The sequence below is a fragment of the Hypanus sabinus genome, chromosome 31 (assembly GCF_030144855.1).
Source record: "Hypanus sabinus isolate sHypSab1 chromosome 31, sHypSab1.hap1, whole genome shotgun sequence".
NCBI lineage: Eukaryota > Metazoa > Chordata > Chondrichthyes > Myliobatiformes > Dasyatidae > Hypanus > Hypanus sabinus.
This window is the reverse complement of record NC_082736.1, coordinates 11,831,809-11,856,811: the sequence shown is the minus strand read 5'-3', so window position 1 is coordinate 11,856,811 and position 25,003 is coordinate 11,831,809. Positions and strand designations below refer to the sequence as shown.

Sequence of the window (25,003 nt, the reverse complement as noted above, 5' to 3'; positions counted from 1 at the left end):
ATCACCTGGCCAGAACACTTGTCCAAATATCCCCAAGACCATATTCCCACCCATAGTCTGTAAGTGTCTGCAGAAAACATTTATCAGCCCTGCTGGTATATTCCCAACAACCCATTAAAACAAAATTAGTCCGACGTGACGTCCTCACCCGATTAAGCAGGTCCAGTTTGCAAGGCTCATATTTTACCTCCTGGCACGTTAAGAGGCAACTCGCCTGTTTAACCTTCGATGCATCTCTACCTGCGGTCCACTGCAGATTCAAAATACACTGGTCTGTAGAGTGTTACGTCCGTAGACCCCTACTTTGTGAGAATCGCCAGATCACTGTTGGGTTGCGTCAAACGGGGGACCCAAGACATGAGGGGGAGACGTGCAGGATGTCACGTCCCCCCCCCACCCCCACCCCGCCATAGCGATGTAAAGCTACGGGACGTGGCCATTGTCTCTGGGAGACAGATTTGTGGATTGAGATGCTCTGCTACGTGAATGCCCTCGGGCAAAGTGGGCTGCTTGAGGGAGAGATTGCATCACCCCCAACCTGATTGACATCTATGACCCTGCGAGTCAGAATAAAAGAGAGGCTGTAGGATCAACCCCTCAGACGCACCAGAAGAAACGTTAAGCGACCACGTAACAGCAGACGGCCATCGGACACCAAGCCACGTGCGTTCAATTCCGTGGCTGGAATTGATGGCTGAAACCACGGAAAACGGCTTTTTTAGCTAACAACGGGGAAACCTGCTCCCCTGACTCAACGGATTGCCATCATAAAAGACTTGGGCAAGTTTAAGCCGCATCACTTTTAAACCCAACAACGCTGCAGCTTGAACGAACTGATAGTGACTTTCCATCGGACAATACAGTAACCCCTAGACAAAGATAGAGTTCTTTCTTATCGGTTATTATGATACCCGCGCTTAGATTTAGTATTGACGACGTATATTTTCTGTATGTTTGCATTAATCTTCTTTTTGTGCCCTTTATCAATAAATACTTTTAAAAATAGTACCATCAGACTTCAACGGACCTCTCTATCTTTGCTGGTAAGTGATCCAGCTACGGGAATTTCGTAACAAGAGCCTCCGACCTATAAAAAACTGAATGAGCTGCCTTTTTACAAATGAAACAACCTGTATTAAAGGACAATAAATTGTCAACAGAACACATCTGGAAGAGCCACCGTCATGTCCAGTTAATGACCTGTTTACATTTATCCGCCAAAAACTTCATATAAAACTTTACATATGCTTTCCACATCAGCCAAAGCCATCGGGCTTTTCAAACACAGGAACACTAGACAGCAAACTCTCAAACACTGTAAGGTGAATACAATCCGCACCATGTTTCCGAGTAAAACACACTCATTTCGATTTAGACACAGAAAACTTAAAACCCAGTCCAACGATCATTCTTCCATTGCTGTTAACATTGCTTGTACAAACCATACCGCACAGACATTATTGCAACCCCTTTTCACAGACCCCATCATCTGCACACAAAGCCAAACTAAGCCCAGGCCCAACACCATGGATATATTATTATTTCTCAGGTGAATGAATATTGGACAAATAACACCATCCTGGGTGTGAGGCGTCTGGAAATTCTGATGACATTTCTTCACAACCCGCCACCACCCTGAATGACTGGCCAAAGAAAAAAAAAAACAATGCCCAGTTGTCAAGAGTATCACCAATGCAAAGAGAGGGGCAGAATAAGCTGTCAGTCAGAGCAGCTAATGGGAATCCTGCAAATGATGAAAATAATTCATGAAAAATTCTAGACCTACCAGACGGACTCGTGCGAGCATCAATATGAACACAGTGTTGCAGCAATTGGCTAACAACACAGCCATAATCCTATATAAAAAAAGTATTGTCACCAAAGACATTTCTAACAAAGTGCCAGAATGCTGCAATGTGGCTTTTCAAAACAGAACAGCATTAAACTTTCTGTTGGATGAGAGAGGAGGTAGTTGTGCCATCATTGTCTGGGATAATTCATAAACATCCTTACAATATCGGAGAACATCACCCACTTTAGTCGTGAAGATCCCGTTGGAAGCTATTAAGGTTAAGAAGTTTGGACAGGAGGGACACGCCACTCTATCATCACCTCTGGAATCCATTTGATTAGCTTCATTCCCTGGTAGGGAATGGTTATATTCTTGCCGGTTTTGAAATTTGTTCTAATGTTTACCTGAGAGCACTCGCTGAAGTGATGGTTTAAAGAACATCTGCCTCCATTATAGATCAGCAATCCTCCTCTTCAGATAGTCGATGACAGGATCACTGAGGACACCCGAATTCTCTGTGCAGTTCAGCTGCAGCCACAATCCATGCTGTCCTTCACAGGACGAAAGGGAAGTGGGGAGTGTGGAAGTTACAGCAAGTTAAATTAATGTCGCGCCTTGGCAAGGAAAGTTTACAGATAGTGTGCAGTCAAACTTGGCAGGAAAGGTCGTTAGAGACCCTGGTTCACCTTTGAATAGCAGGGTAACTGGAGCTATTTGCATGCCAAATCAAGATGAGAATGCAAATGACGAGTTGTAGGGTGAATTTCAATTTTGGTCACAAACAAGAGAAATCTGCAGATTCTGGAAATCCAAGCAACACACACAAAATACTGAAGGAGCTCAACAGTCTGGACATCATCGATGGAAAAGAATAAACAGTCCACGTTTCGGGCCGAGACTCTACATCAGGTCTGATATTGTTCAGTAACTTTACTAAAGTGCTGGGACCATGCGGGAGTTGATAGCTGACAACAAAACCACCGGCTTAAATGTGTTTGGAGTGATACAACGAATGGTGCTGAGATACGGACTCGGGTTATTTTTGAGGAAAGAGGTTGAACACAATGTCTCTCTCTTCTGCGATCCACCGTCCCGATCTCACAGCAGCCGGGCTGTTCCATCTTTCCAATGTCCTTCAACACCGAATTCCTTGTCCGCACTTATTTTTTTTAATTCACTATTCCTCGCGTATATATATAAGAATACAGAAGTGTAAATATAAAGATTTTGATTTTTGTTGACTGCAATATTGAAGCCTTTCACTCGTGTTCATCCCACAGAAGTGTCTCAGGTTTCTCCAGCCATTCAGTCACCTACTGTGCTCGAAGATTATCAGAACAAACTTCTCACATTAAATCTCAATTCCCTGTTGTTGGAAACCTTATTTATAATCATATTTATCTTTTATTTCTGGTTCTATAATGCGATGGGCAGAAAACAATGTGTAACTCTTCGAATTTAGAAGGGATAACTCCCACTTCAGTCCGATTCCGGCTGATTATTCACTGGTTAAACACAAAATACACCACAGATGCTGTGGTCAAAGCAACACGTACAAAAGGCTGGAGGAACCCAGCAGGTCGAGCAGCATCCGTGGAAACCAGCAGTTAACGTTTCCTGACAAAGGGTCCCGGCCCGAAATTTTGACTGCTCGTTTCCACAGATTCTGCCCGATCTGCTGAGTTCCTCCAGCGTATGGTACGTGTTGCTATTCACTGTGTGTTGTGCATCTCCGGTCTGCCGGAGGGTGGCGAAATCAACTGGACATACCAGGAACTGCATCAGAGTGAGGAATCAGAGTGACCAGAGACAGAAAGCAGCTCGATAATGGTAAACACAAAATGCACTGCCGATGCTTGGTCAAAGCAACACACACAACACGCTGGAGGAACTCAGCAGGTCGGGATCAATCGACGTCATACAACACTGGAGACAGTCAGTACCTGAGTCTCCGGCAGAATGATGGACCAATGGTGATATGAAGGTTATATAAGGAGATTTTTTTCCCAGGTTTTTTTCCTGTTATATAAAAGGTAAAATAGTGGTGAGAGTTGATTTGGACCGCAGGGAAATTATGCTGGTGAGGTAGTAATAGGAGACAAAGATATAGCAGAAGAACATCATCGGTACTTTGCTTGTTTCTTCACTGCGGAAGACACCAGCAGTGTGCTGGACGTCTGTCACCGTCACGGAACAGGAGTGACTGCCAATGCTATTACAAAGGAAAATGTGCCATGCAACCTCAAAGGCCTTAAGGTGGATTAATCACCTGCGACTGATGGAGGACATCCCAGAGTCCTGACCGAGGCAGTTCAAATGGTGACGGATGCATTGGCAATGATCTTTCAAGAATCGCTTGATTCTGGCATGGTCCCGGAGGACTGGAGCATTGGGAATGTCACTCCACTCTTTAAGAAGGGAGGAAGGCAAAAGAAAGGAAATTATAACCCAATTAGCCTAACCTCAGCGGTAGGATAAGTGTTGGAGTCTATTATTAAGGATGAGGTTCCGAGGTACTTGGAGACCAATGATAAAACAAGTCAAAGTCTGAATGGGGAAATCTTGCCTGACAAAGCTGCTAGAGTTCTCCGAGGAAGTAACAAGCAGGATGGACAAAGGATGTAATTTACCTGGAATTTCAGAAGGTGTTTTATAAGGTGCCACGCATGAGGCTGCTTACCAAGATAAAGTCCTATGGAGTTACAGGAAAGATACCAGCATGGATAGAGGAATGGCTGACAGGCAGGAGGCAATGTGGGAATAAAACGGGCCTTTTCTGGTTGGCTGGTGGTGACTAGTGGTGTTCAGTCAGTATTGAGACTGCTGCTTTTCACAATGTTTGTCAATGATTTAGATAATGGAGTTGATGGCTTTGTTTGCGGATGATATGAAGGTAGGTGGAGGGGTTTGATAGTGCTGAGGAAACAATGCGATTGTAGTAGGAATTAGACGCATTAGAAGAATGGACAAAAAGTGGCAGGTGGAATACAGTGTTACGAAATGTGGGTACAACACCTCACACTTGTCTGCATTAAATTCCATCCGCCAATACAAAGATACAAAGTACTTATTTAGTATCTCATCCACTTACTTTGGCTTCTGGCAGAAATTCCCTCGTTTCTTTTTGCGAGGTCTTACATACTTTATGGTAACCGTCCTGTTTTAAAAGCGTATAAAAATACCATTGAATGTTCTTAATCTCACTCATGACATGTCATGTTCTCTTTCTTGGAATATGGAACAAACAAAACAGTGCAGTTTTGGAAAGGCCATTCAGCCCATGATGTTGTACTGATATTGATGCCAATTCATACTAAATGCACTCCTGTTTATGATCCATATCCCTCCAGTCACTTCATATTCACCTGTTCATCTAAAAGCCTCATAAACTCTCCTAAACACTGCCTGCATTACTATCAAATGATCAAAGCATGTCGTCTGCTATTTGGATTTCCATGGGGAATTGATTCTGACTACCTATCCTATCTGATAGGATATGAACTCACTGGTCAATAATTTCCTGGGCTATCTCTACTCCCTTTCTCGAATAAAGGAACAACATCCACAACCCTCCAACCCTCCAGCTCAGCAATCTCCTTCTGGAACCAGAAGGGGCCTTGGTGGCAGGATTAAGGAAAACCCCAAGTCATTCTGCAAGTATGTGAAGAGCAAGAGGATAAGATGTGAAAGAATAGGACCTATCAGGTGTGACAGTGGGGAAGAGTGTATGGAACCAAAGGAAATACCAGAGGGACCTAATGAATATTTTACTTCAGCATTCACTATGGAAAAGGATCTTGGTGATTGAAGTGATGACCTGTAGCAGGCTAAAAAGCTTGAGCATGTAAATATTGAGAAAGAGGATGTGCTGGAGCTTTTGGAAAGCATCAACTTGGAAAAGTCATCGGGACCGAATGAGATATACCCCAGGCTACTGTGGGAGGCGAGAAAGGAGATTGCTGAGCCTCTGACGATGATCACTGCATCTTCAATGGGGACGGGACAGATTCTGGAGGGTTGGAGGGTTGTGGATGTCGTTCCTTTATTCGAGAAAGGGAGTAGAGATAGCCCAGGAAATTATAGACCAGTGAATCTTACCTCAGTGGTTGGTAAGTTGATGGAGAAGATACAGACAGGCAGACTTTATGAACATTCGGAAAGGTGTAATATGATTAGGAATAGTCAGCATGGCTTTGTCAACGGCAAGTCGTGCCTTAGGAGCCTGATTGTATTTTTTGAGATGTGACTAAACACATCGATGAAGGATGAGCAGTAGATGTGCATATATGGATTTCAGCAGGGCATTTGATAAGGTACCGCATGCAAAGCTTATTGAGAAAGTAAGGAGGCTTTGTGGATCCTGAACTGGCTTGCCCACAGAAGGGTGGTTGTAGACCGGTTATATTCTGCATGGAAGCCGATGATTAGTGTTGTGCCTCAGGGATCTGTTCTTGAACACATACTCATTGTGATTTGTATAAATGACCTTGATGAGGAAGTGGAGGGATGGTTTAGAAACTTTGCTGATGACTCAAAGGTTGGAGGTATTGTGGACAGTGTGGAGGGCTGTCAAAGGTTACACCGGGACATTGATAGGTTGCAAAACTGGGCTGAGAAGCGGCAGATGGAGTTCAACCCAGATAAATGTGAAGTGGTTCATTTTGGTAGGTCAAATATGATGGCAGAATATAGTATTAATGGTAAGACTCATGGCAGTATGCAGGATCAGAAGGATCTTGGGGTCTGAGTCCACAGTACGCTCAAAGCTGCTGCGCAGGTTGACTCTGTGGTTAAGAAGGCATATGGTGCATTGGCCTTCATTAACCATGGAATTGAATTTAGGAGCCGAAAGGTAATGTTCCAGCTATATAGGACCCTGGTCAGACCCCACTTAGAGTACTGTGCTCAGTTCTGGCCGCCTCACTATAGGAAGAATGCACACGCCATAGAAAAGGTGCAGATAAGATTTACAAGGATGTTGCGTGGATTGAGGAGCATGCCTTATGAGAATAGGTTGAGTGAACTCGGCCTTTTCTCCTTGGAGTGACGGAGCATGAGACGTGACCTGATAGTGGTGTATAAGGTGTTGTGAGGCATTGATTGTGTGGATAGTCATAGGCTTTTTCCCAGGGCTGAAATGGCTGCCACAAAGGACACAAGTTTAAGGTGCTGGGGAGTAGGTACAGAGTGATAAGTTATTTACTCAGAGTGGTAAGTGCGTGTAATGGGCTGCTGGCCACGGTGCTGGAAGCGGATACGATAGGGTCTTTTAAGAGACTTTTCGATAGGTACCTGGAGCTTCGAAAAATAGAGGGATATGTGAAATCCTAGTAATTTCTAAGATAAGGACATGTTCGGCACAACTTTGTGGGCCGAAGGCCCTGTATTGTGCTCTAGGTTTTCTATGTTACTGTTAACTTAGTTTGGATTAAAATTTTGGTTTTGACAATATTTTTCCGTAACGGTCTTCTTTCATAAAGGGTTCAGTGATCTAGTTACAACGATTTTTACCCCAAATTATAAAAGATTATACACACAAACATGTAGAAAATACAAATATTAAATATTTATAAGACCGAAGAGTCAAATTAAAATGTGAGTACTACTGTCTATTACACAATCAATTCCCGTGGGGGGGGGGGAGGGTGTTCACTGTTCCCTAAAGTTCCCCTCACCATTTCTCCAAGATGGCGACGCGACGCAGCTTGCAGCCGTCACTCCAGAGCTGATTATCTGTTATTTGTGAAGTTGGGTGTCGTGCGCAATCATAATCGATTGAAAACGGACATGGGAGCACAGAGGACCATAGGGAAATCTCCAGGAAGACCGTCTTCGTGCTGCTGATGCTGTGAGGTCCGGGACTCTGCTTGAAAGAACAGACTCCCAGTACTCGGCGTCGCGTTGCCAATGGCCGATGGCGCAGAGGAAGAGGATGATGCTCGGAGAAGCTGTGCCGGAGGGGATGGTCGTCGGCTCAGAGGTTCGACGGAGTCGGAGTCCGTGCGGTCAGGTCGCTTCCGGTGTGTGCTGCGTCTGTGAGGCTGGGTTCGACGGAGCTTTCATTGCGTGCTGCGTCTGCGAGGCTGAGTCGGGCGGCGCCGTGGTAGTCCATAGCGGGGGTATTCCCTTCTGCCGCCGGCGTGGGACGGCGAGTCTGTCGGGACCCTGGGGACTTGTGGAAACTGTGTGGTGACTTATTTTGAACTTATAGTCCTTTAACATCTTTAGACAATTTTTACTGTGCCCATGGTCTGTTTTTTTTTTATCAATTATGCTATTGTTTGCACTGTTGTAACTATGTGGTTTTGTGTAGGTCTTGTTGCTTCTGTTTTTGGTCTTGTTTGTTTGGTGGATTTGGAGCTCCTTTTCGGGGAACGCGCTAAAACATTAGCGCGATATTAATACGCAACTGCCTCTCCGGACTCTGGATTGGGGATTGCCAAACGTTATGTGGATTTTCTGGTGTAGTCTGTTTTGTCATATATTTTTGAGATATCATTCTGGAGAAACGTTGTCTCAGTTTTTAACTGCATTGCATTTGTGGTTTCTAAATGACAATAAACTGAATCTGAATCTGTACCCACTCTGTTACAATGTGCCCAATTTTTCAGCCTCTCCATTGATTGACAGCTGTCTCAGCCCTGCCTCCCGGGCTGTTGACTCAGCATCACGTGATACCGTGTTGCTCATTGCTGATCTGTGACGGGCTGACGTCACAGATAACCCACAGTCACAGTCACCGACCGGGGAACGGTCCGGTGCGGGCGTTTAGTCCGGGTTGGTGGGCACGGGGTTGTAGTAAAGTGGAGTCGGTCTCTACTTTGGGTTTTGGCTCCACTGTGGGAATCTGCCTCTCCTCCTACCCATGGAACAGTGACTGTCTTTCAGCGCCTCAATGCACCGGCTCTCTGCCTCAGGTACAATATTTAAACCGTATTTGCACAGTTACATGGATAGGAAAGTTTGAGAGGGGCATGGACCTAATGCAGGCGGATCGGAAGAGTTCAGGTCGACAACTTCGTCGGCGTGGATGACTTTTACCGAGGGGAGTGTTTCAGTGTTTTATAAGTCACCTACTCTATTTTAGGCAGTTCAACCAGGGCAGGATGAACACAGTGAATGACAGGTTCCCGGAAAGTTTTAATGGAGAAAGACTTTGTGGGTTTCTGCTCCCACACCTCCTCGGGCAGCTAATTTAGGATAGCAGCTATTTTCTGTGTGAAGTGTGTACCCTTCAGATCCCCTTAAAATATGTCTTTAAACAGTTTTGTACAATTCTAATGAGAGCAGTTCTTTGGCTGATGAGGCAAGTAGACCACACAACCCTGTCTACCTGTGAGGCCACATACAGGGAACTGTGTAACAATATTAGAGACGCATGCACAGGTGAGCAAGGCCAGGAGGGATATGAAACTAATGCAGGAAAGTGGGATTAGTATAGCTGCAAACACGAGAAAACCTGCAGATGCTGGAAATTCAAACAACAACACACACAAAATGCTGGTGGAACACAGCAGGCCAGGCAGCATCTATAGGGAGAAGCGCTTTTGACATTTCAGGCCGTGAACCTTCGTCAGGACTAACCGAAAGATATATAGCTGTGCATGATGGGGAGCATAAATGTGACGGGCCAGAGTTTGTTACTGTCCTGGAGAACCCTGCAGTTAGGTTTGTTACTTTCATTCTCAGCTGTGAGCTTTTTCCACTGAATCCCTTATCCCCTGAGAGGGTACTTGCATCCTTCCATTCTGACCAAGCTGTCCACCATCTCTCCAGATATGAACCAGTGTTCTTCACCAAATTCCCATTTAAAGGTCCTGTTACTGGTGCACGTGGAATGGGAGCATTTAGGTAGCCTTTTGAGGGGGGTGATTCACTACTAACCCTATTGCTTTAATACCTTTGTCCAACAAAAATCCATTCTCCTGTGTTCTGAGTGTTTTAGGTAAGTCCAGCCTGAAGTTCTGTGTTCCAGGTTCCAACTGAACTTTCACAGTCAGTGGTTTCTGCATGTCCATACTGACCAACGAGAATCTGTCTCTACTAACTCAGCACTTGATCTGTCTCCTACTCTGCCCTGGTGATTCAAATGCTCATCCAGATGCTCCTTAAATACCAGCCTGCACCACCCCCTCAGGCAGAGTGTTACAGATTGTAACCTCCTTCATTTTTCCAGCTGGTCCTCATCCCACATCAAGATTTTCTAGCCGCCTTTGCTGTCCATCATACCCCTAATCTTGGTGTCATCTGCAAACTTGCTGATCCAGTTTACCACATTCTCATCCAGATCGTTCATACAGATGGAAAACAACAATGGACCCAGCATCGGGGAGTTAAACCAGGGCAGGATGAACACAGTAATGACAGGTTCCTGGGAAGTGTTCATCAACAGAGACTTTGTGTGTTTTTGCCTCCACCACCTCATCTGGCAGCTCATTCGGGATACCAACTATTCTCTGTGTACATTTGTATTAACAACATGCACCGTCCTCTATGATGTCCGGCTGCTCAAATTTTCCTTCGAAAAACCTGCAGCTGCTCTGAGACCATCAGACAATAAAACACAGGAGCAGAATCAGGCCATTTGACATCTGCAGCGCCATTCTGCCAGGAATAAGAGATCATGACAGATCTCTTAACCCTCTCAAACCCTCTTTTCCTCCTGACAATCAAGAATCTCCACATTAAATATACCCAATGAATTGGCCACATCCTTCCGTGGGGATGAATTCAGAGTCAGGACCAGAATCAGGTTTATTATCTCCGGCAGGAGTCAGGAATTTTTTTTTAATTTAGCAGCAGCAGTTCAATGCAGGACATGATAATATGGAAAGAATAAATAAATTACAGTATGTGTGTGTATATGGATAAGTATATAAGTGAATTAAATATAATGCAAAAACAGAAATAATATATAGAATACTTCTACAGCAGCTTTTGGGTGCTTTAAAGTGATAAACCCAAGTATCTTCAAACTCCTGATGAAATATATCCGCTGTCTTGCCTTCTTTATACTGTAGCTACACCCAGGAACATGAAATTGTTCACTGTCCACTTCTGATCCCTCTGAAAATTGGTTCATGTTCCCTCATCTTACCCTTTCTTCAATCAGCTCTTTTGTCTTACTGACATTAAGCCCAAGGTTGTTGCTGCGACACGACTCAACCAGCTGGTATATCCCACTCCTGTATGTCCGATAATCTGCATCTGAGATTCTGCCAACAATGGTTGTATGAGGCATATTTATAGATTGCATTTGAGCTATATTTAGTCACATAGTCATGGGTTTAGAGGGAGTAGAGCAGTTGGCTAAGCACACATACTTGAGGTGCATCAGGGCCAGTGTTGATCGTCAGCGAAGAGGAGACATTTGAATTTGAATTGACTTTATTTCTTGCATCTTTCACACAGATGAGTAAAAATCTATATTATGTCTCTGTCTAAATATGCAATGTGCAATCATAGTAATATATAATAATTGATTAAACAAAAGAACAGCCAATGTATCAGAGAGGTAACCTCAAATGAGTTGTAGTTAATCAATCTGATGGCCTGGTGGAAGGAGCTGTCCAGAAGCCTGTTGGTCCTGTCTATTATGCAGCGGTACCGTTTCCTGGATGGTTGCTGCTGGAATAGATTGTGCTTGGGGTGATTTGGGTCCACAATGATCCCTTGGGCCAGCTTCTCACACCAGTCTTTGTAAATGTCCTGAATCATGGGAAGTTCACAGCTACAGATGCACTGGGCTGTCCGCACCACACTCTGCAGAGTCCTGAGATTATGGGATGTACAGTTCCGATACCAGACAATGATGCAACCTGTCAGGATGCTCCCAGTTGTGCCCCTGTAGAAAGTTCTTAGGATTTGGGGGCCCGTAGCAAACTTCCTCAGTTGTCTGAGGTGAAAGAGGTGCTATTGTGCCTTTTTCACCACTCAGCATGTACGTACAGACCACATGAGATCCTCGGGTGTGTTGCTGCTGAGGAACATAAAGCTGTTTACCCTCTCAACCCCAGATATTTTGATGTCAATAGGGGTTAGCCCATCTGCATTAATCCACAAAATCTATGTGGATTATCACCAATCCGCACAGATTGTTGTCTTCTGATTAGGAAGTCGAGGATCCAATTGCAGAGAGACCAGGTTCCGTAGCTTATTGATCAGGACTGTGGGAATGATGGTGTTAAGCGCTGAGCTCTCGTCAATGAACAACATTCTGACAGGCAGCACACATTCACTGCCCTTTACTAAGGAAATGGCTCCATGTCTTTGTTCTAACGGTGTGTCCTAGTATTCTGAGGCTGTGCCCTGTGGTCCTAGACTGCCCCACTATCGGAAATACCCTCCCCACTCCATTTTAGACCTTTCGTTATTTGATTGGTTTCAATGAGATTCCCTCATTCTTCTGTAGTCCAGAGAGTACAGGCCCAAAGCCCTCAAACAATCCTTATTCATGAACCCTTTTATTGCCAGGATCATATTTGTGAACCTCCTCTAGACCCTCTCCTATGCGAGCTTTTAGCTTTGTAGATAAGGGGCCCAAAACTGTTCACAATACACCAAGTGTGATCGGACCAATGCCTTATAAAGTCTGAGCTGATCCTATATATCCCTACCACTCCAGTAATATTCCTACCACTAATGTAAGAGTCACCAGGGTACAGTTTCCCTGTTCCTGTCGTGGTCACTCAATAATCTGCAGCCTGACCTCAGGTGTGACCAACTCACTGAATCTCCGGTCTCAGCATCCTGGAAACTCTCGATCTTCATTTCCTTTACACTGTCAGTCAGGAGCTGCACCTCGGTGCCCTTCACTCATGTGAAGTTATCGGGGACACTGAGTGACTCCCTGATCTCCCACATCCTGAGGTGGAGCATACCAGTGCCATAACTGTAATTCCAGATACTCCAATAGGGAGAGGAATTCCAAAGAAATCCTCTGACATTTGACTTCCCAGAGTACACCGACATAACTCCCATTTCTCTGCCCACATTTCCAGCTGGTCTATGTTCTGCTGAATCCTTTGACAACTTCCCTCACGATCCATAACTGCACCAATTTCTGTGTCTCTGCAGACCAACAAATCAGCCCTCCTTCATTTTCATCCAAATCATTTCACAAAGAGCAGAATTCTTTGTGGGGCACCACTGTTCGCAGGTTTCCAGTCAGAATCAGACCCCTCAACCATTACCTTCTTTTTTCTCTGACCAAGCTACATTTTGAACACATTTCACCAAATTTCTTTTGAGTCATGTGCTTCCATGCTCTGGATCAGCCTACCATGGGGACTCTCGTTGAAAGATTTACCAAAGTCCTTGTGTCCTAAACATACTACCCAGCTCTCATCAATTGAATTTGTCACTTAAAATGTTCGGCCAAGTTTGCAAGACTTGATGTTGCCCATGCAAAGTAATATTGGCTACTCTGAAATTGTTTATGCTTTTTCAGATGCAAGCTGATCCTATCATTAAATATATTTTCCAATAATATCCCTCCCACAAACGTAAGAGTCACCAGGGTACAGTTTCCTGTCTTGTCAGTATTGCATTTCTTAAAAAGGGGAAGAATATTTGTAATTTTCCACTCTTCTGCATTCTGGCCTGTAATTAAAAGAGCATCAGTTTTAAGTTTGTTAAATTTTTGTCCTTATTTTATCCCTCAAGCATCAGGTTTTTGAATCAAAGTTCAAAGTAAATTTATTATCAAAGTACGTATACATTCTACCACTTTGAGGTTTGTTTTAAACAGGTTGCCATAAAACAAAGAAAGCCAAAAGAACCCACTAATAAAATAAGACGACCATCAGACACCCAATGTGCAGACAGAAAGACAAATCCTGCAGACAATAAACACAAGCAAATTCTGTAGCGTTTTGAACTGAAATGCTCAAAGAGAGTCTGGACATAGATGCTTAGTTCAGTGTACAGTGGAGCAGCGAAATGAACCGGCTTGTCCCTGGCCTCAGGCAGAACAACCTGACCTTTTCAATCTGATCCCGTGTCTAAATCGTCATCCGAACATTGATTTCAGTTGCTTTGATACGATCCAGGTCCTGGTCCCCACCACCTCGATTTGACCTGTACCTGACTTTTCCATTTCAGCCTGGAGTTTAAATCAACCATAATTTGGGTCTTCCTCATTCCCTCTGATGGGCCGGCTGCCTCATCTTGGTTCTGCCACATCAAATTGCCTCCAAGTGGAAAGGGAAGTTACAGGCTATTCATTTACCAGAAAAAAAGAGATTCACTGGTGTCACCATAAACCAGAACCAGTGGAGATAACTCCATTTAACTTCACTTAACTCACCACTGAGCTGTTTCCCACAGTCTATCACTTCACTTTCAATGATTCTACATCTCATGTTCTCTATTTATATAATTATGACTATTATTATTATTATTATTATTATTATTATTATTATTATTATTATTATTATTATTATTATTATTATTATTATTATTATTATTATTATTATTATTATTATTATTATTATTGTTGTTGTTGTTGTTGTTGTTGTTGTTGTTGTATTTACACAAGTTATTGTTGTTTGCACATTGGTATTTGGCCACCCTGTTGGGTGTGGTCTTTTTGTTGTGGTTCTTGGATTTGCTGAGTAAGACCGTATGACATCACAGCAGAATTAGGCTATTTGGCCTGTCGAGTCTGCTCTGCCATTCAATCATGGCTGACCCTTTTTTCTCTATGCAGCCCCACTCCTCGGCCTGCTCCTTGTAACCTATGTTGCCATGTTTAATCATGAGCCTATCAAGCTCTGCCTTAAGTACACACAAGTACGTGGCCTCCACAGCTGTCTGTGGTTATAAGTTGAACTAATTCAGCACAGTCTGGCTTAAGAATTTCTCTGCTTTTCTGTTTTAAATGGATACCCCTCTCTCCTGAGTTTGTGCCTTCTAGTCCGAGACTTCCCCAACAGGAAACATCCTTTCCACATCTACTCAATCCAGGCCTTTCAACATTCGAAATGAGATTCCCCCCCACCCACCATCCTTCAAAATTGCAGTGAGTACAGACCTAGAGCTATCAAATGTTCCTCGTATGATAACCGTTTCATTCCCAGAATCATCCTTGTGAACCTGTTCTGAACCCTTTCCAATGCCAGCACATCTTTTAGATGAGGTCCAAAACTCTTCAAAATGCTCAAGGTGAGGCCTCACCAATGCCTTATAAAGACTCAGCATCACATCCCTGCTCCTGTATTCCAACTGCTTGATGTGAATGCTAACATTGCTTTTGCCTTCCTCACCTCCGACTCTACCTTCAAGTTATCTTTAGGTTGGACTGCACAAAGACTCTCAACTCCCTTTGCATCTCAGATTTTTGGATTTTATCCCTATTTGGAACATGGTCTGTACATTTATTTCTAATACTAAAGTGCACGGCCATGCATTTTCCAGCAGTGAATTTCATTTGCCATTGTCTTGCCAATTCTCCTAATCTGGCACCATTCTCCTAATCTGTCTAAGTACTTCTGCAGCCTTCCTGTTTCATGAAGAGTACCTGCCCTTCTTGTCATCTGCGAACTTGTATCAAAGCCATCAGTTAAATCATTGATATACAGCATAAAAAGAAGTGGTCCCAACACCGAACCCTGCGGAACACCACTACTCACCGGCAGCCAACCAGCAATGATCCTTTTATTCCCACTTGCTGCCTTCAACCAATCAGACACTGCTCTAATCACGCCAGTAACGTTCCTGTTATACCATCGGCTATTAGCTTGGTAAGCAGCCTTACGTGTGGCACATTTTCAACGGCCTTTTGAAAGTCCAAATATATGACATCTGCTGCATCCCCTTTATCTATCCTGCATGAAATCTCTTCAAATAATTCCAACAAGTTCATCAGGAAAGATTTTCCCTGAAGGAAAAAATGCTGACTTTGTCTTTTCTTGTCCTGTTGTTCCAATACTGTATAACCTCATCCTTAGCAATTAACTCCAACATCTTCCCAACCACTGAGGTCAGGCTAACTGCTCTATCATAGCCTTTCTGCAGCCTTTCTTAAAGAGTGGAGTGACATTTACAATTTTCCAGTCCCCTAGCACCATGCCAGAGTCCAATACATTTTGAAAGATCATTACTAATGGCACTACAATCTCTACCGCTACCTCTGTCAGAACCCCAGGGTGCAGTTGATCTGGACCAGGTGACTTATCTACTGTCTGGTCTTTCAGCTTTTTGAGCACCTTTTCCTTATAATAATAACTGCATTCACTTCTCTTCCCTCACACCCTTCAACATCTGGCACATGACTAGTAACTTCCACTGATGCAAAACACCAATTTTGATAATCTGTCATCTCCTTCTCTAACACCCACCACCCCCCCCCCACAACCCACGACCCCATTATTATTTCTCTGGCCTGACTTTCTAGCAGTCCAATATCCAGTCTCATCTCTCCTTTATGTTTTACATACTTGAAAAAGCTTAAACTATCCCCTTTGATAATATTTGCTAGCTTGCTTGTATATTTAATCTTCATCCTCTTTAGGTTGCTCTCTGTAAGGTGTTAGAAATTTCCCAATCCTCTGTATTTTGACTATTTTTTTCTTTGTTTTATGCCCTCCCTTTTGGTTTTACATTCGCTTTGACTTCTTTGTCAGCCACAGTTGTACTATTTTGCCATTTGAATATTTATTTGTTTCTGGAATACATTTATCCTTTACCTCCCTCATTTTTCTCAGAAACTCTCACCTTTGCTGCACTGCTGCCATCTCTGCCAGCATCCCCTTCCAATTTACTTTAGCCAACTCCTCTCTCATACCACTGTTACTACCTTTACTCCACTGAAACACTGCTATGTCAGACTGTACTCTCTCCCTATCCAATTTCAAGTTGAACTCAATGATACTGTGATCACTGCCTCCTAAGGGTTCTTTTACCTGACTGCTCTAAAAAGACATCTCTTAGGCATTCAACAAACTCACTCTCTTGAGATCTATTTCCAACCTGATTCTCCCAATTGAAATCTTGTTAAAATCTCCAATAACATTGCCCTTTTGAGCTGCCTTTTCTATTTCCTGTTGTGATCTGTGGTCCACATCCAAATAACTGTTGACGGCTTGTTTATAACTGCATCATCGTACATTTACACTTGCAGTTTTTTAAAAACTCTACTCAATGATTCAACATCTTCCAATCCTATGGCACTGATTTGATACCATTCTTTACCAGCAGAGCCATGCCATCCCCATTGCCTACCTTCCTGTCCCTTAGATCTGTCTAACTTGTGCACTTAGCTCCCAACTATAAATATTTTTCAGCCGTGATTCCGTGATGATCACATTATACATGACAATCCGTAATAGGGCGATAAGGTTATCCAGCTTATTTTTTATACTCTGTGCATTGAGGTATAACACTTCAAGAATGGGATTTGCTACCTTATTGATTCTGCAACCCTCTACTGACTGCTGTTATGTCCTATCATCTGCTCCTTCTTCCTGACAGTGTGACTGCATGCTATCGTTTCTTTCTTTTCTATCTGTTCTATCCTAAGTCCTTTCATGCCTGTTCTCACGCCCCTGCTAAATTAGTTTATACCCTGCCCAAGAGCTCTAACAATCCAGCAGTATCCCCACAAGAAAATAAATCCCAGGGTTGCGTATGATGACACAAATGTATTTTGATAATACATTTACTTTCAGTTTTGAACTTTGTAGTAGAGAGCCGGGTGTTGTACTGGTCTTTGTCCTCACTGGCCGGTGCTGTGCTCCTCAGTGTGCTTGGAATATGATGACAGTGTTTTTACAAAAGTGTGTCCTTATTGCACAATTGATCTTGTCCAACTAGAAGCTCAGAAGAAGCACTGGAGACTAGAATAATTTTTTCAGACTATTACAGGTCACAGGATCATTCTGGTATGGTCTGGACGATTTGACCCATCAAGTTTATACCAGCTCCTGCCACAACATTTCCACAGTCCCATTCCCCACTCTGTTCCCACAGCTCTGCAGGTTATTTCCCCTGAAGGACTTGTCTAATTCCTCTTTGAACACTGGTTGTTCCTGCCACAATCTGGTGAGTCCCATATTTCCCAAGGCAAAGTCAAGAAATTCTCCCTACTGGTGGATCATCTACATACTGTTTCAGGAAACCTTGCTGAAAACACTTAACAAATAATGACCCATCCAAGTCTCTGGTGGTAAGGGAATACCAGTCAGTCTGGGGAGATTATTCACTACAGATACACTGTTGTTTTTACGTCAGTCCATAACCTGCCAATATATCTGTTCCTCGCTCCTAGTGGTTATTGGGAGCCCTACAGTATAATCCCATCACAGCGATGACACATTTCTCATTCCTGAGTTTCACCCACATTGTCTCACTGGATGAGCCTCCGGGATGACCTTGAATTTGTGACATTCTGCCTGATCAGCAGTACAGCTCCCCAACCCTCATTCACCTCCCTCTGGACTGTCTAAATCTGAATCCTGGAATGATCAGCTACCACTCCAGTCCTTCTTTATAATGGATGAATCTCTGTGTCATGTACTAATCCAGGCTCTAAGTACGTCTGCATTAACTGTTCCACACCTGGCACTGACACAAACACACTTCAGCCCCTCGGTGCCACTGTGCTCATTAACTATGCAGTGGTATACTGGGCAAATGGCATCAATACGGGTGATGTCATCTGAGAATAAACTGATTAGAAAGGCTGACTCTGTTATAGTAGTTAAATTAGACACACCGGAGACCATGGTGGAACAAAGGACCCTACGGAACATCCTGACAATTCTGGACAATGTTTCTCACCCTCCGCGTGCCTCCTGGGCTGAACAGAGGAGCATCTTCAGTAACAGACTAACACAACTGCGCTGCCCCAAGGAGCGCTGTATGAAGTCATTCTGACCCTCGGCTCTGTAATGAGTCAACCTATATCCAGGGAAGTGATGACAGCCCTCATGTTAGACTGCTTCTGGTAACTTTTTATTATTTCTCTTACTTCTAGTATTTGTTTATCTGTGCCATTGTACTGCTACTGAGACACTGTAATTTATCTATTTGGACTTACTTCCTGTGTTAATCCACATCGGTCAATGCCACTACTGACCTTTCACTCTTCCCATCTCCTCTCCTGAAAAAAAGTCAATGATCCATTTAACTAAAACCCTCCGTCCTGCACCAGCCTTGTCTCCTGCTGGGAAGGCGGAATCACGGGTCCTCAGCAGCGCACGCACTTCCGCGGTCATCCGTGGCTTCTGATTAGCGCGTATAGTGATGGTCTTGGACAGAGTAACAGCATCAATGCACTTGCTGATGTAGCTGGTCACTGACGCTGGGTACTCCTCTAAGTTGGTAGGGTCGCCATCAGTTTCAGCCTTCCAGAACATGTGCCAGTCAGTGTGCTCAAAGCAGTCTTGAAGAGCAGATATGGCTCCTGCTGGCCAGGTTTTCACCTAATTCTGAGCTGCTCTGCAGCGATTTACGAGCGGTCTTTATACTGGGATTAGCATAACAGAGATGTGGTTTGAGTAACCGAGGTGGGTCGGGGCTCTGCCCAGTACGCGTCGGGGATGTTTGTATAAACAAGATTCAACGCGTTACCCCCACGTTGCAAAGTCCAGATACTGATGGAACTTGGGGAGCACTGACTTAGGTTTCACGTGGTTAAAGTCACTGGAGACAATAAGCAGTCAATTAGGGTGTGCGTTCTGACTGCACACGTTGATCTTCATTTAACTAATTATATGAATTAACTAATCGGATGCACCAGTGATTATTGGGTGTGTCATATTAAAAGGGGGCGGGTGTGAATACACATAGAATGGATCATTTTCGTTTTATCACTTTGTAGATTTCATTTTCATTTTGACACGGAATAGTCGTTCAGTGTCAAAAAAGCCAAATTTAAAAAGTATGGATTAATGTTGTAAAACAATAAAACATGAAAACTTCGAAGTTGAGTATGAATACTTTCTGTAGGTGCTGTTATAGTAGGACCGATGTTGCACTTGATCCTGCTGAATGTATGTTCTCACTCTTGTATATCTGCTGCCCAATGGGGGGTGTGGGAAAAGAGAATGACAACGGTGGGAAGGGTTTTTGATTGTGTTCACTGCTTTCCGAGGGCAGCAGGAAATGCAGTCGGAGTTAATGGAGGGGAGAAACGTTTCTTTTGACAGACTGGCCTGTGTTCACGAAGTCCTCTGATATGACTTCACAAGTTGCAACACCTCTCTCATCTGGACTCAACACCATTTACCATTCCTCAACCTACTCACCTGGCTGATCAACAATCCCCGGCATCAGAATGAGAATCGGGTTTATTATCAACTGCAAGTGTTGTGAAATTCGAAAACTGTTCCCATCAGGCAGGAGGTACAGAAGCCTGAAGGCAAACATTCGGCGATTCAGGAACAGCTTCTTACCCTGTACCATGCGATTCCTAAATAGGCACTCAATCCTTACGTTTGGCGACTCACATTCCAGCGCACTCGATCCGGCTCACAAAGTGGCGCGCGCCCGCATTGAGGCCAGTCCCAAAATGGGCGCCAAGTCAGCTTCACCAGCAGGGGGAAAAGCCCGCACGCGAGACGGGACTGTGAGTACGCGCCTCCTCCAGTATTCCCGCCCGGGGAGGGCGGGATCAGGAAGGCTTTAAAACGAGGCCGCGAAGTTTGAATAAATCTCTTTTACAACTGCCACTCGCCGACTGCGTGTCGTTTATTGCAGCGCTGCGTATAACACACTACTACAATTGGTGACCCCGGCGGCCCAAACGATATTTGGGCCGAAGATGAACTACGCCGCATCTGTTCATGCAGTTTCGTTAAAACTGCCAAGCTTCTGGACGCTGCGACCTCACCTGTGGTTCCAGCAAGCAGAAGCTCAATTCCACATTCGGCAGATAACCTCCAATGACACACGTTACGACTAAGTGGTGAGCTCCCTCGACCAGGAAAGAGCGGCCCAGGTTGAGGAGTTCATACAGTCGCCCCCAGCGGACGGCAAATACACAGAATTAAAAGCCCTGCTCATAAGGACTTTCGGACTCTCACGGCAAGAGCGAGCTGTCCGCTTACTGCACCTGGATGGTTTGGGAGACAGACCGCCATCGGCCTTGATGAACGATATGCTGTCCCTGGCCGGAGGACACAAGCCCTGCCTCATGTTTGAGCGGGCATTCCTGGAGCAGCTGCCCGAGGACATACGCCTGCTGCTGTCTGACGCGGATTTCAGCGACACCCGGAAGGTGGCGGACCGGGCGGACTTGCTGTGGAAATCCAAGAAGGAGAGTGGGGCGACCGGAGTGCAGATCACCAGGCCACGCACCCAGCAGCAAACCAGACCAGTCCCGGCCTCAGAGCCCGCTAACCCCAGAGGGAGGGGTGACGAGACCAACGAACAATGGTGCTTCTACCACCAGCGCGGGGCGCAGAAGCCCACCGATGTAGCCCGCCCTGCATGTTCCCGGGTAACGCCAGGGCCAGCCGCCGTAGCTGTCATCGGCGGCTGGCCATCGGGATAGCCTCCTGTATGTGTGGGACAAGCGGTCGGGATGCCGCTTTTTGGTCGACACCGGAGCCGAAATCAGCGTCTTACCTCCGACAAGTTACGACACCCGCAACAGGGCACCGGGTCCCACCATGAGGGCCGCGAACGACATCACAGTAAGGACCAACGGCACCCGTACGGTGCGGCTACATTTCGGCTCCAGCCAGATCACGTGGAACTTCACACTGCCCGCCGTAGCACAACCGCTCCTGGGCGCGTATTTTTTGCGGGCTCACAGCCCAGGAAGCGACAGGTCCACGCCAAGACCTTTCAAACGTTCTCCCTGGGTAAAACCCAGTTGCCGGCCCCACACTTGGACTCCATCACGCTGTCCGACAATGACTTCACCAGAGTCCTAGCCGATTTTCCATCGGTTCTGACACAGCAGTTCACGGCAGCCATGCCCAGACACGGCGTACAGCACCACATCCCGTCACACGGACCACCCGTCCACGCCCAAGCTCGAAGCCTTCCCCCGGAGAAGCTCCGACTGGCGAAGGAGGAGTTCAAGAGGATGGAGGAATTTGGGATCATACGGCGGTCCGACAGCCCATGGGCCTCCACCCTGCACATGGTGCCCAAAGCAACTGGGGTCTGGAGAGTATGCGGCGACTACCGCAGGCTGAACGAGGCTGCAACACCGGACCGCTGCCCTGTGCCGCACATTCAGGACTTAGCAGAAAACCTGCACGGCGCACGGATCTTCTCCAAGGTGGACCTCGTCCGGGGATACCATCAAATCCCGATGCATGCGGACGACGTCCCCAAAACGGCACTCATAACCCTTTGCGGCCGTTTCGAGTTCCTCCGCATGCCGCTCGGCCTAATGAATGCCGCATAGACGTTTCAGCGGTTAATGGAAGCGGTGGGACGCGATCTGGACTTCGATTTCATCTATTTGGACGACATCCTCATAGCCAGCAGCAGTCGTCAGGAGCATCTGTCCCACCTCCGTCAACTCTACACCCGACTGAGTGAATATGGCCTGACAATCAACCTGGCAAAATGCCAGTTCGGGCTCCACACCATCGACGTCCTGGGCCACAGAATTACTAAAGACGGGGCAACCCCTCTGCCCGCTAAGGTAGACGCAGTCCTCCATTTTCCCCGACCCAGCACAATCAAAGGCCTTCAGGAATTCGTGGGTATGGTGAATTTCTACCACCGCTTCCTCCCTTCAGCTGCCCGAATCATGCGCCCCCTGTTCGCCCCGTTGTCAGGTAAGGCCAAGGACATTACCTGGGACGAGGAGTCTGCCGCCGCTTTCATTAAAACTAAAGAAGCCTTAGCAAACGCCGCGATGCTCGTGCACCCCAGAACGGACGTCCCTACCGCCCTCACAGTGGACGCATCTAACACGGCAGTCGGTGGGGTGCTGGAGCAACTCATCGAGGGTCGCTGGCAACCCCTGGCGTTTTTCAGCATACACCTGCGACCACCCGCGCTATACCTGGCAATCCGGCATTTCAGGTACTTCTTGGAAGGTAGGCCCTTCATCGCGTTCACGGACCACAAACCACTTACCTTTGCGTTCACGAAGGCATCCGACCTCTGGTCGTCCCGCCAGCAGCGACATCTGCCCTACATCTCGGAATACACGACGGATGTCCGTCATGTCTCGGGAAAGGACAATGTCGTGGCGGACGCCTTTTCCCGCCCTAACATCCTCGACCTGTCCCAAAGGGTAGACTATGAAGCACTGGCGGAGGCGCAGCAGGCAGACGAGGAGATCCCTAGTTACAGAACCGCATTCTCCGGTTTGCAGCTCCAGGTCCTCCCCGTAGGCCCAGGTGAGAGGACCCTACTCTGTGACGTCACCACCGGCCAACCCCGTCCCGTCGTCACGGCAGCCTGGTGGCGGCGCGTTTTCTATTCCATTCACAACTTAGCGCACCCCTGCATCAGTACAACCGTCCGGATGGTTTCCAGCAGGTTCATTTGGCACGTACTCCGCAAGCAGGTCAGTGAATGGGCCAAAACGTGCATGCACTGCCAAACAGCCAAGGTACAGCGGCACACCAAGGCGCTGACGCAACAGTTCCACCGGCGTATCCACCGCATTCATCTGGATATCGTGGGCCCCTGCCAGTGTCGCGAGGAGCGTGGCACCTCCTGACTATCGTGGACCAGTTCACAAGATGGCCAGAGTCGGTCCCGCTCACCGAAACCACCTCCGAATCTTGCGCCCGGGCACTGATCGCCACCTGGGTATTTCTCTTTTGTGTACAGGCCCACATTTCCTCCGACAGAGGCGCCAAGTTAATCTCCAGCCTGTGGTCAGCTATGGCCAGCCTTTTGGGGACACAGCTACACCAGACAACTGCCTACCACCCACAGTCGAACGGACTGGTGGAGCGTTTCCACCGTCACATGAAGTCGGCTGCCATGGCCCGCCTCAAAGGGCCTAACTGGGTGGACGAGCTTCCCTGGGTCCTGCTCGGAATCCGCACGGCCCCGAAAGAAGATCTGCACACCTCGTCGGTCGAGTTGGTGTACGGCGCACCCCTGGTGTTCATACCAGCCTCAAGGGAGCAAGAGGAAGGACCTGCAGCAGTCAATAGACAATAGACAATAGGTGCAGAAGTAGACCATTCGGCCATTCGAGCCTGCTCCGCCTTTGTGAGATCATGGCTGATCATCTGCTATCAAAACCCGATTCCTGTCTTCTCCCCATATCCCTTGATTCTCCTATCCATAAGATACCTATCTGGCTCCTTTTTGAAAGCATCCAGAGAATTGGCCTCCATTGCCTTCCAAAGCAATGCATTCCAGACCCCCACAACTCTCTGGGACCAGGAGTTCTTCCTTAACTCTGTCCTAAATGACCGACCCCTTATTCTCAAGCCATGCCCTCTGGTACTGGACTCTCCCAGCAGCTGGAACATATTTCCTGCCTCTATCCTGTCCAATTCCTTAATAATTTTAGATGTTGCAATCAGATCCCCTCTCAGTCTCCTTAATTCAAGCGTGTACAAGCCCAGTCTCTCTAACCTCTCTGCGTAGGACACTCCGGATATCCCAGGAATTAACCTCGTGAATCTCCGCTGTACTTCCTCTACAGCCAGCAATTGCTTCCTTAACCCTGGATACCAAAACTGTACACAATACTCCAGGTGTGCCAGTCCTGGGCAGACTTCGCTAGAAGCTCGGTAACCTGGCCTCCATACCCACGTCGCAGCACGGGCAGAACCCCAGCTGCGTACCAAAGACCTGCGAAACTGTAAGTTCGTTTTTGTACGACGGGGCGGAGATCGGGCACCGCTAGACTGTCCGTCTGGACATTTAAATAATGTAAAACGCATTTCAGTGGGGAAATATCGGTAACGAAGTGCAAGACGGATAGAGCATAAACGGCACAGTGTTAATAACTGGGTGGGTCAGAGAGTAGGGAAGGTGGAGAAAACGAGAAAGAGGAGAAACAGAGGTACGTGGATATGAAAGGGGAAAAAAAGATGGAATGGACCCAGATATATACAGACTCAGAAGCAGACCCAGACAAGTACAGACAGAGGTACATACCCAGACTTTGACATGCACAGATACAGATACAGACATAAACGCATGCATACACACAAAAAAGCGCAGCATTCACAGCTCAACATTGATTATACTTCCTGTAGCAGAGTGGCGCAGCGGAAGCGTGCTGGGCCCATAACCCAGAGGTCGATGGATCGAAACCATCCTCTGCTA

At 46.1% G+C, this 25,003-nt stretch overlaps 1 non-coding gene across 1 annotated transcript; it reads left to right on the top strand.

Moving 5' to 3' along the window:
• The first annotated feature begins 24,931 nt into the window (after positions 1–24,931).
• Positions 24,932–25,003, top strand: trnam-cau (transfer RNA methionine (anticodon CAU)). Its single transcript has one exon. It is a non-coding gene; the product is annotated as a tRNA-Met (tRNA).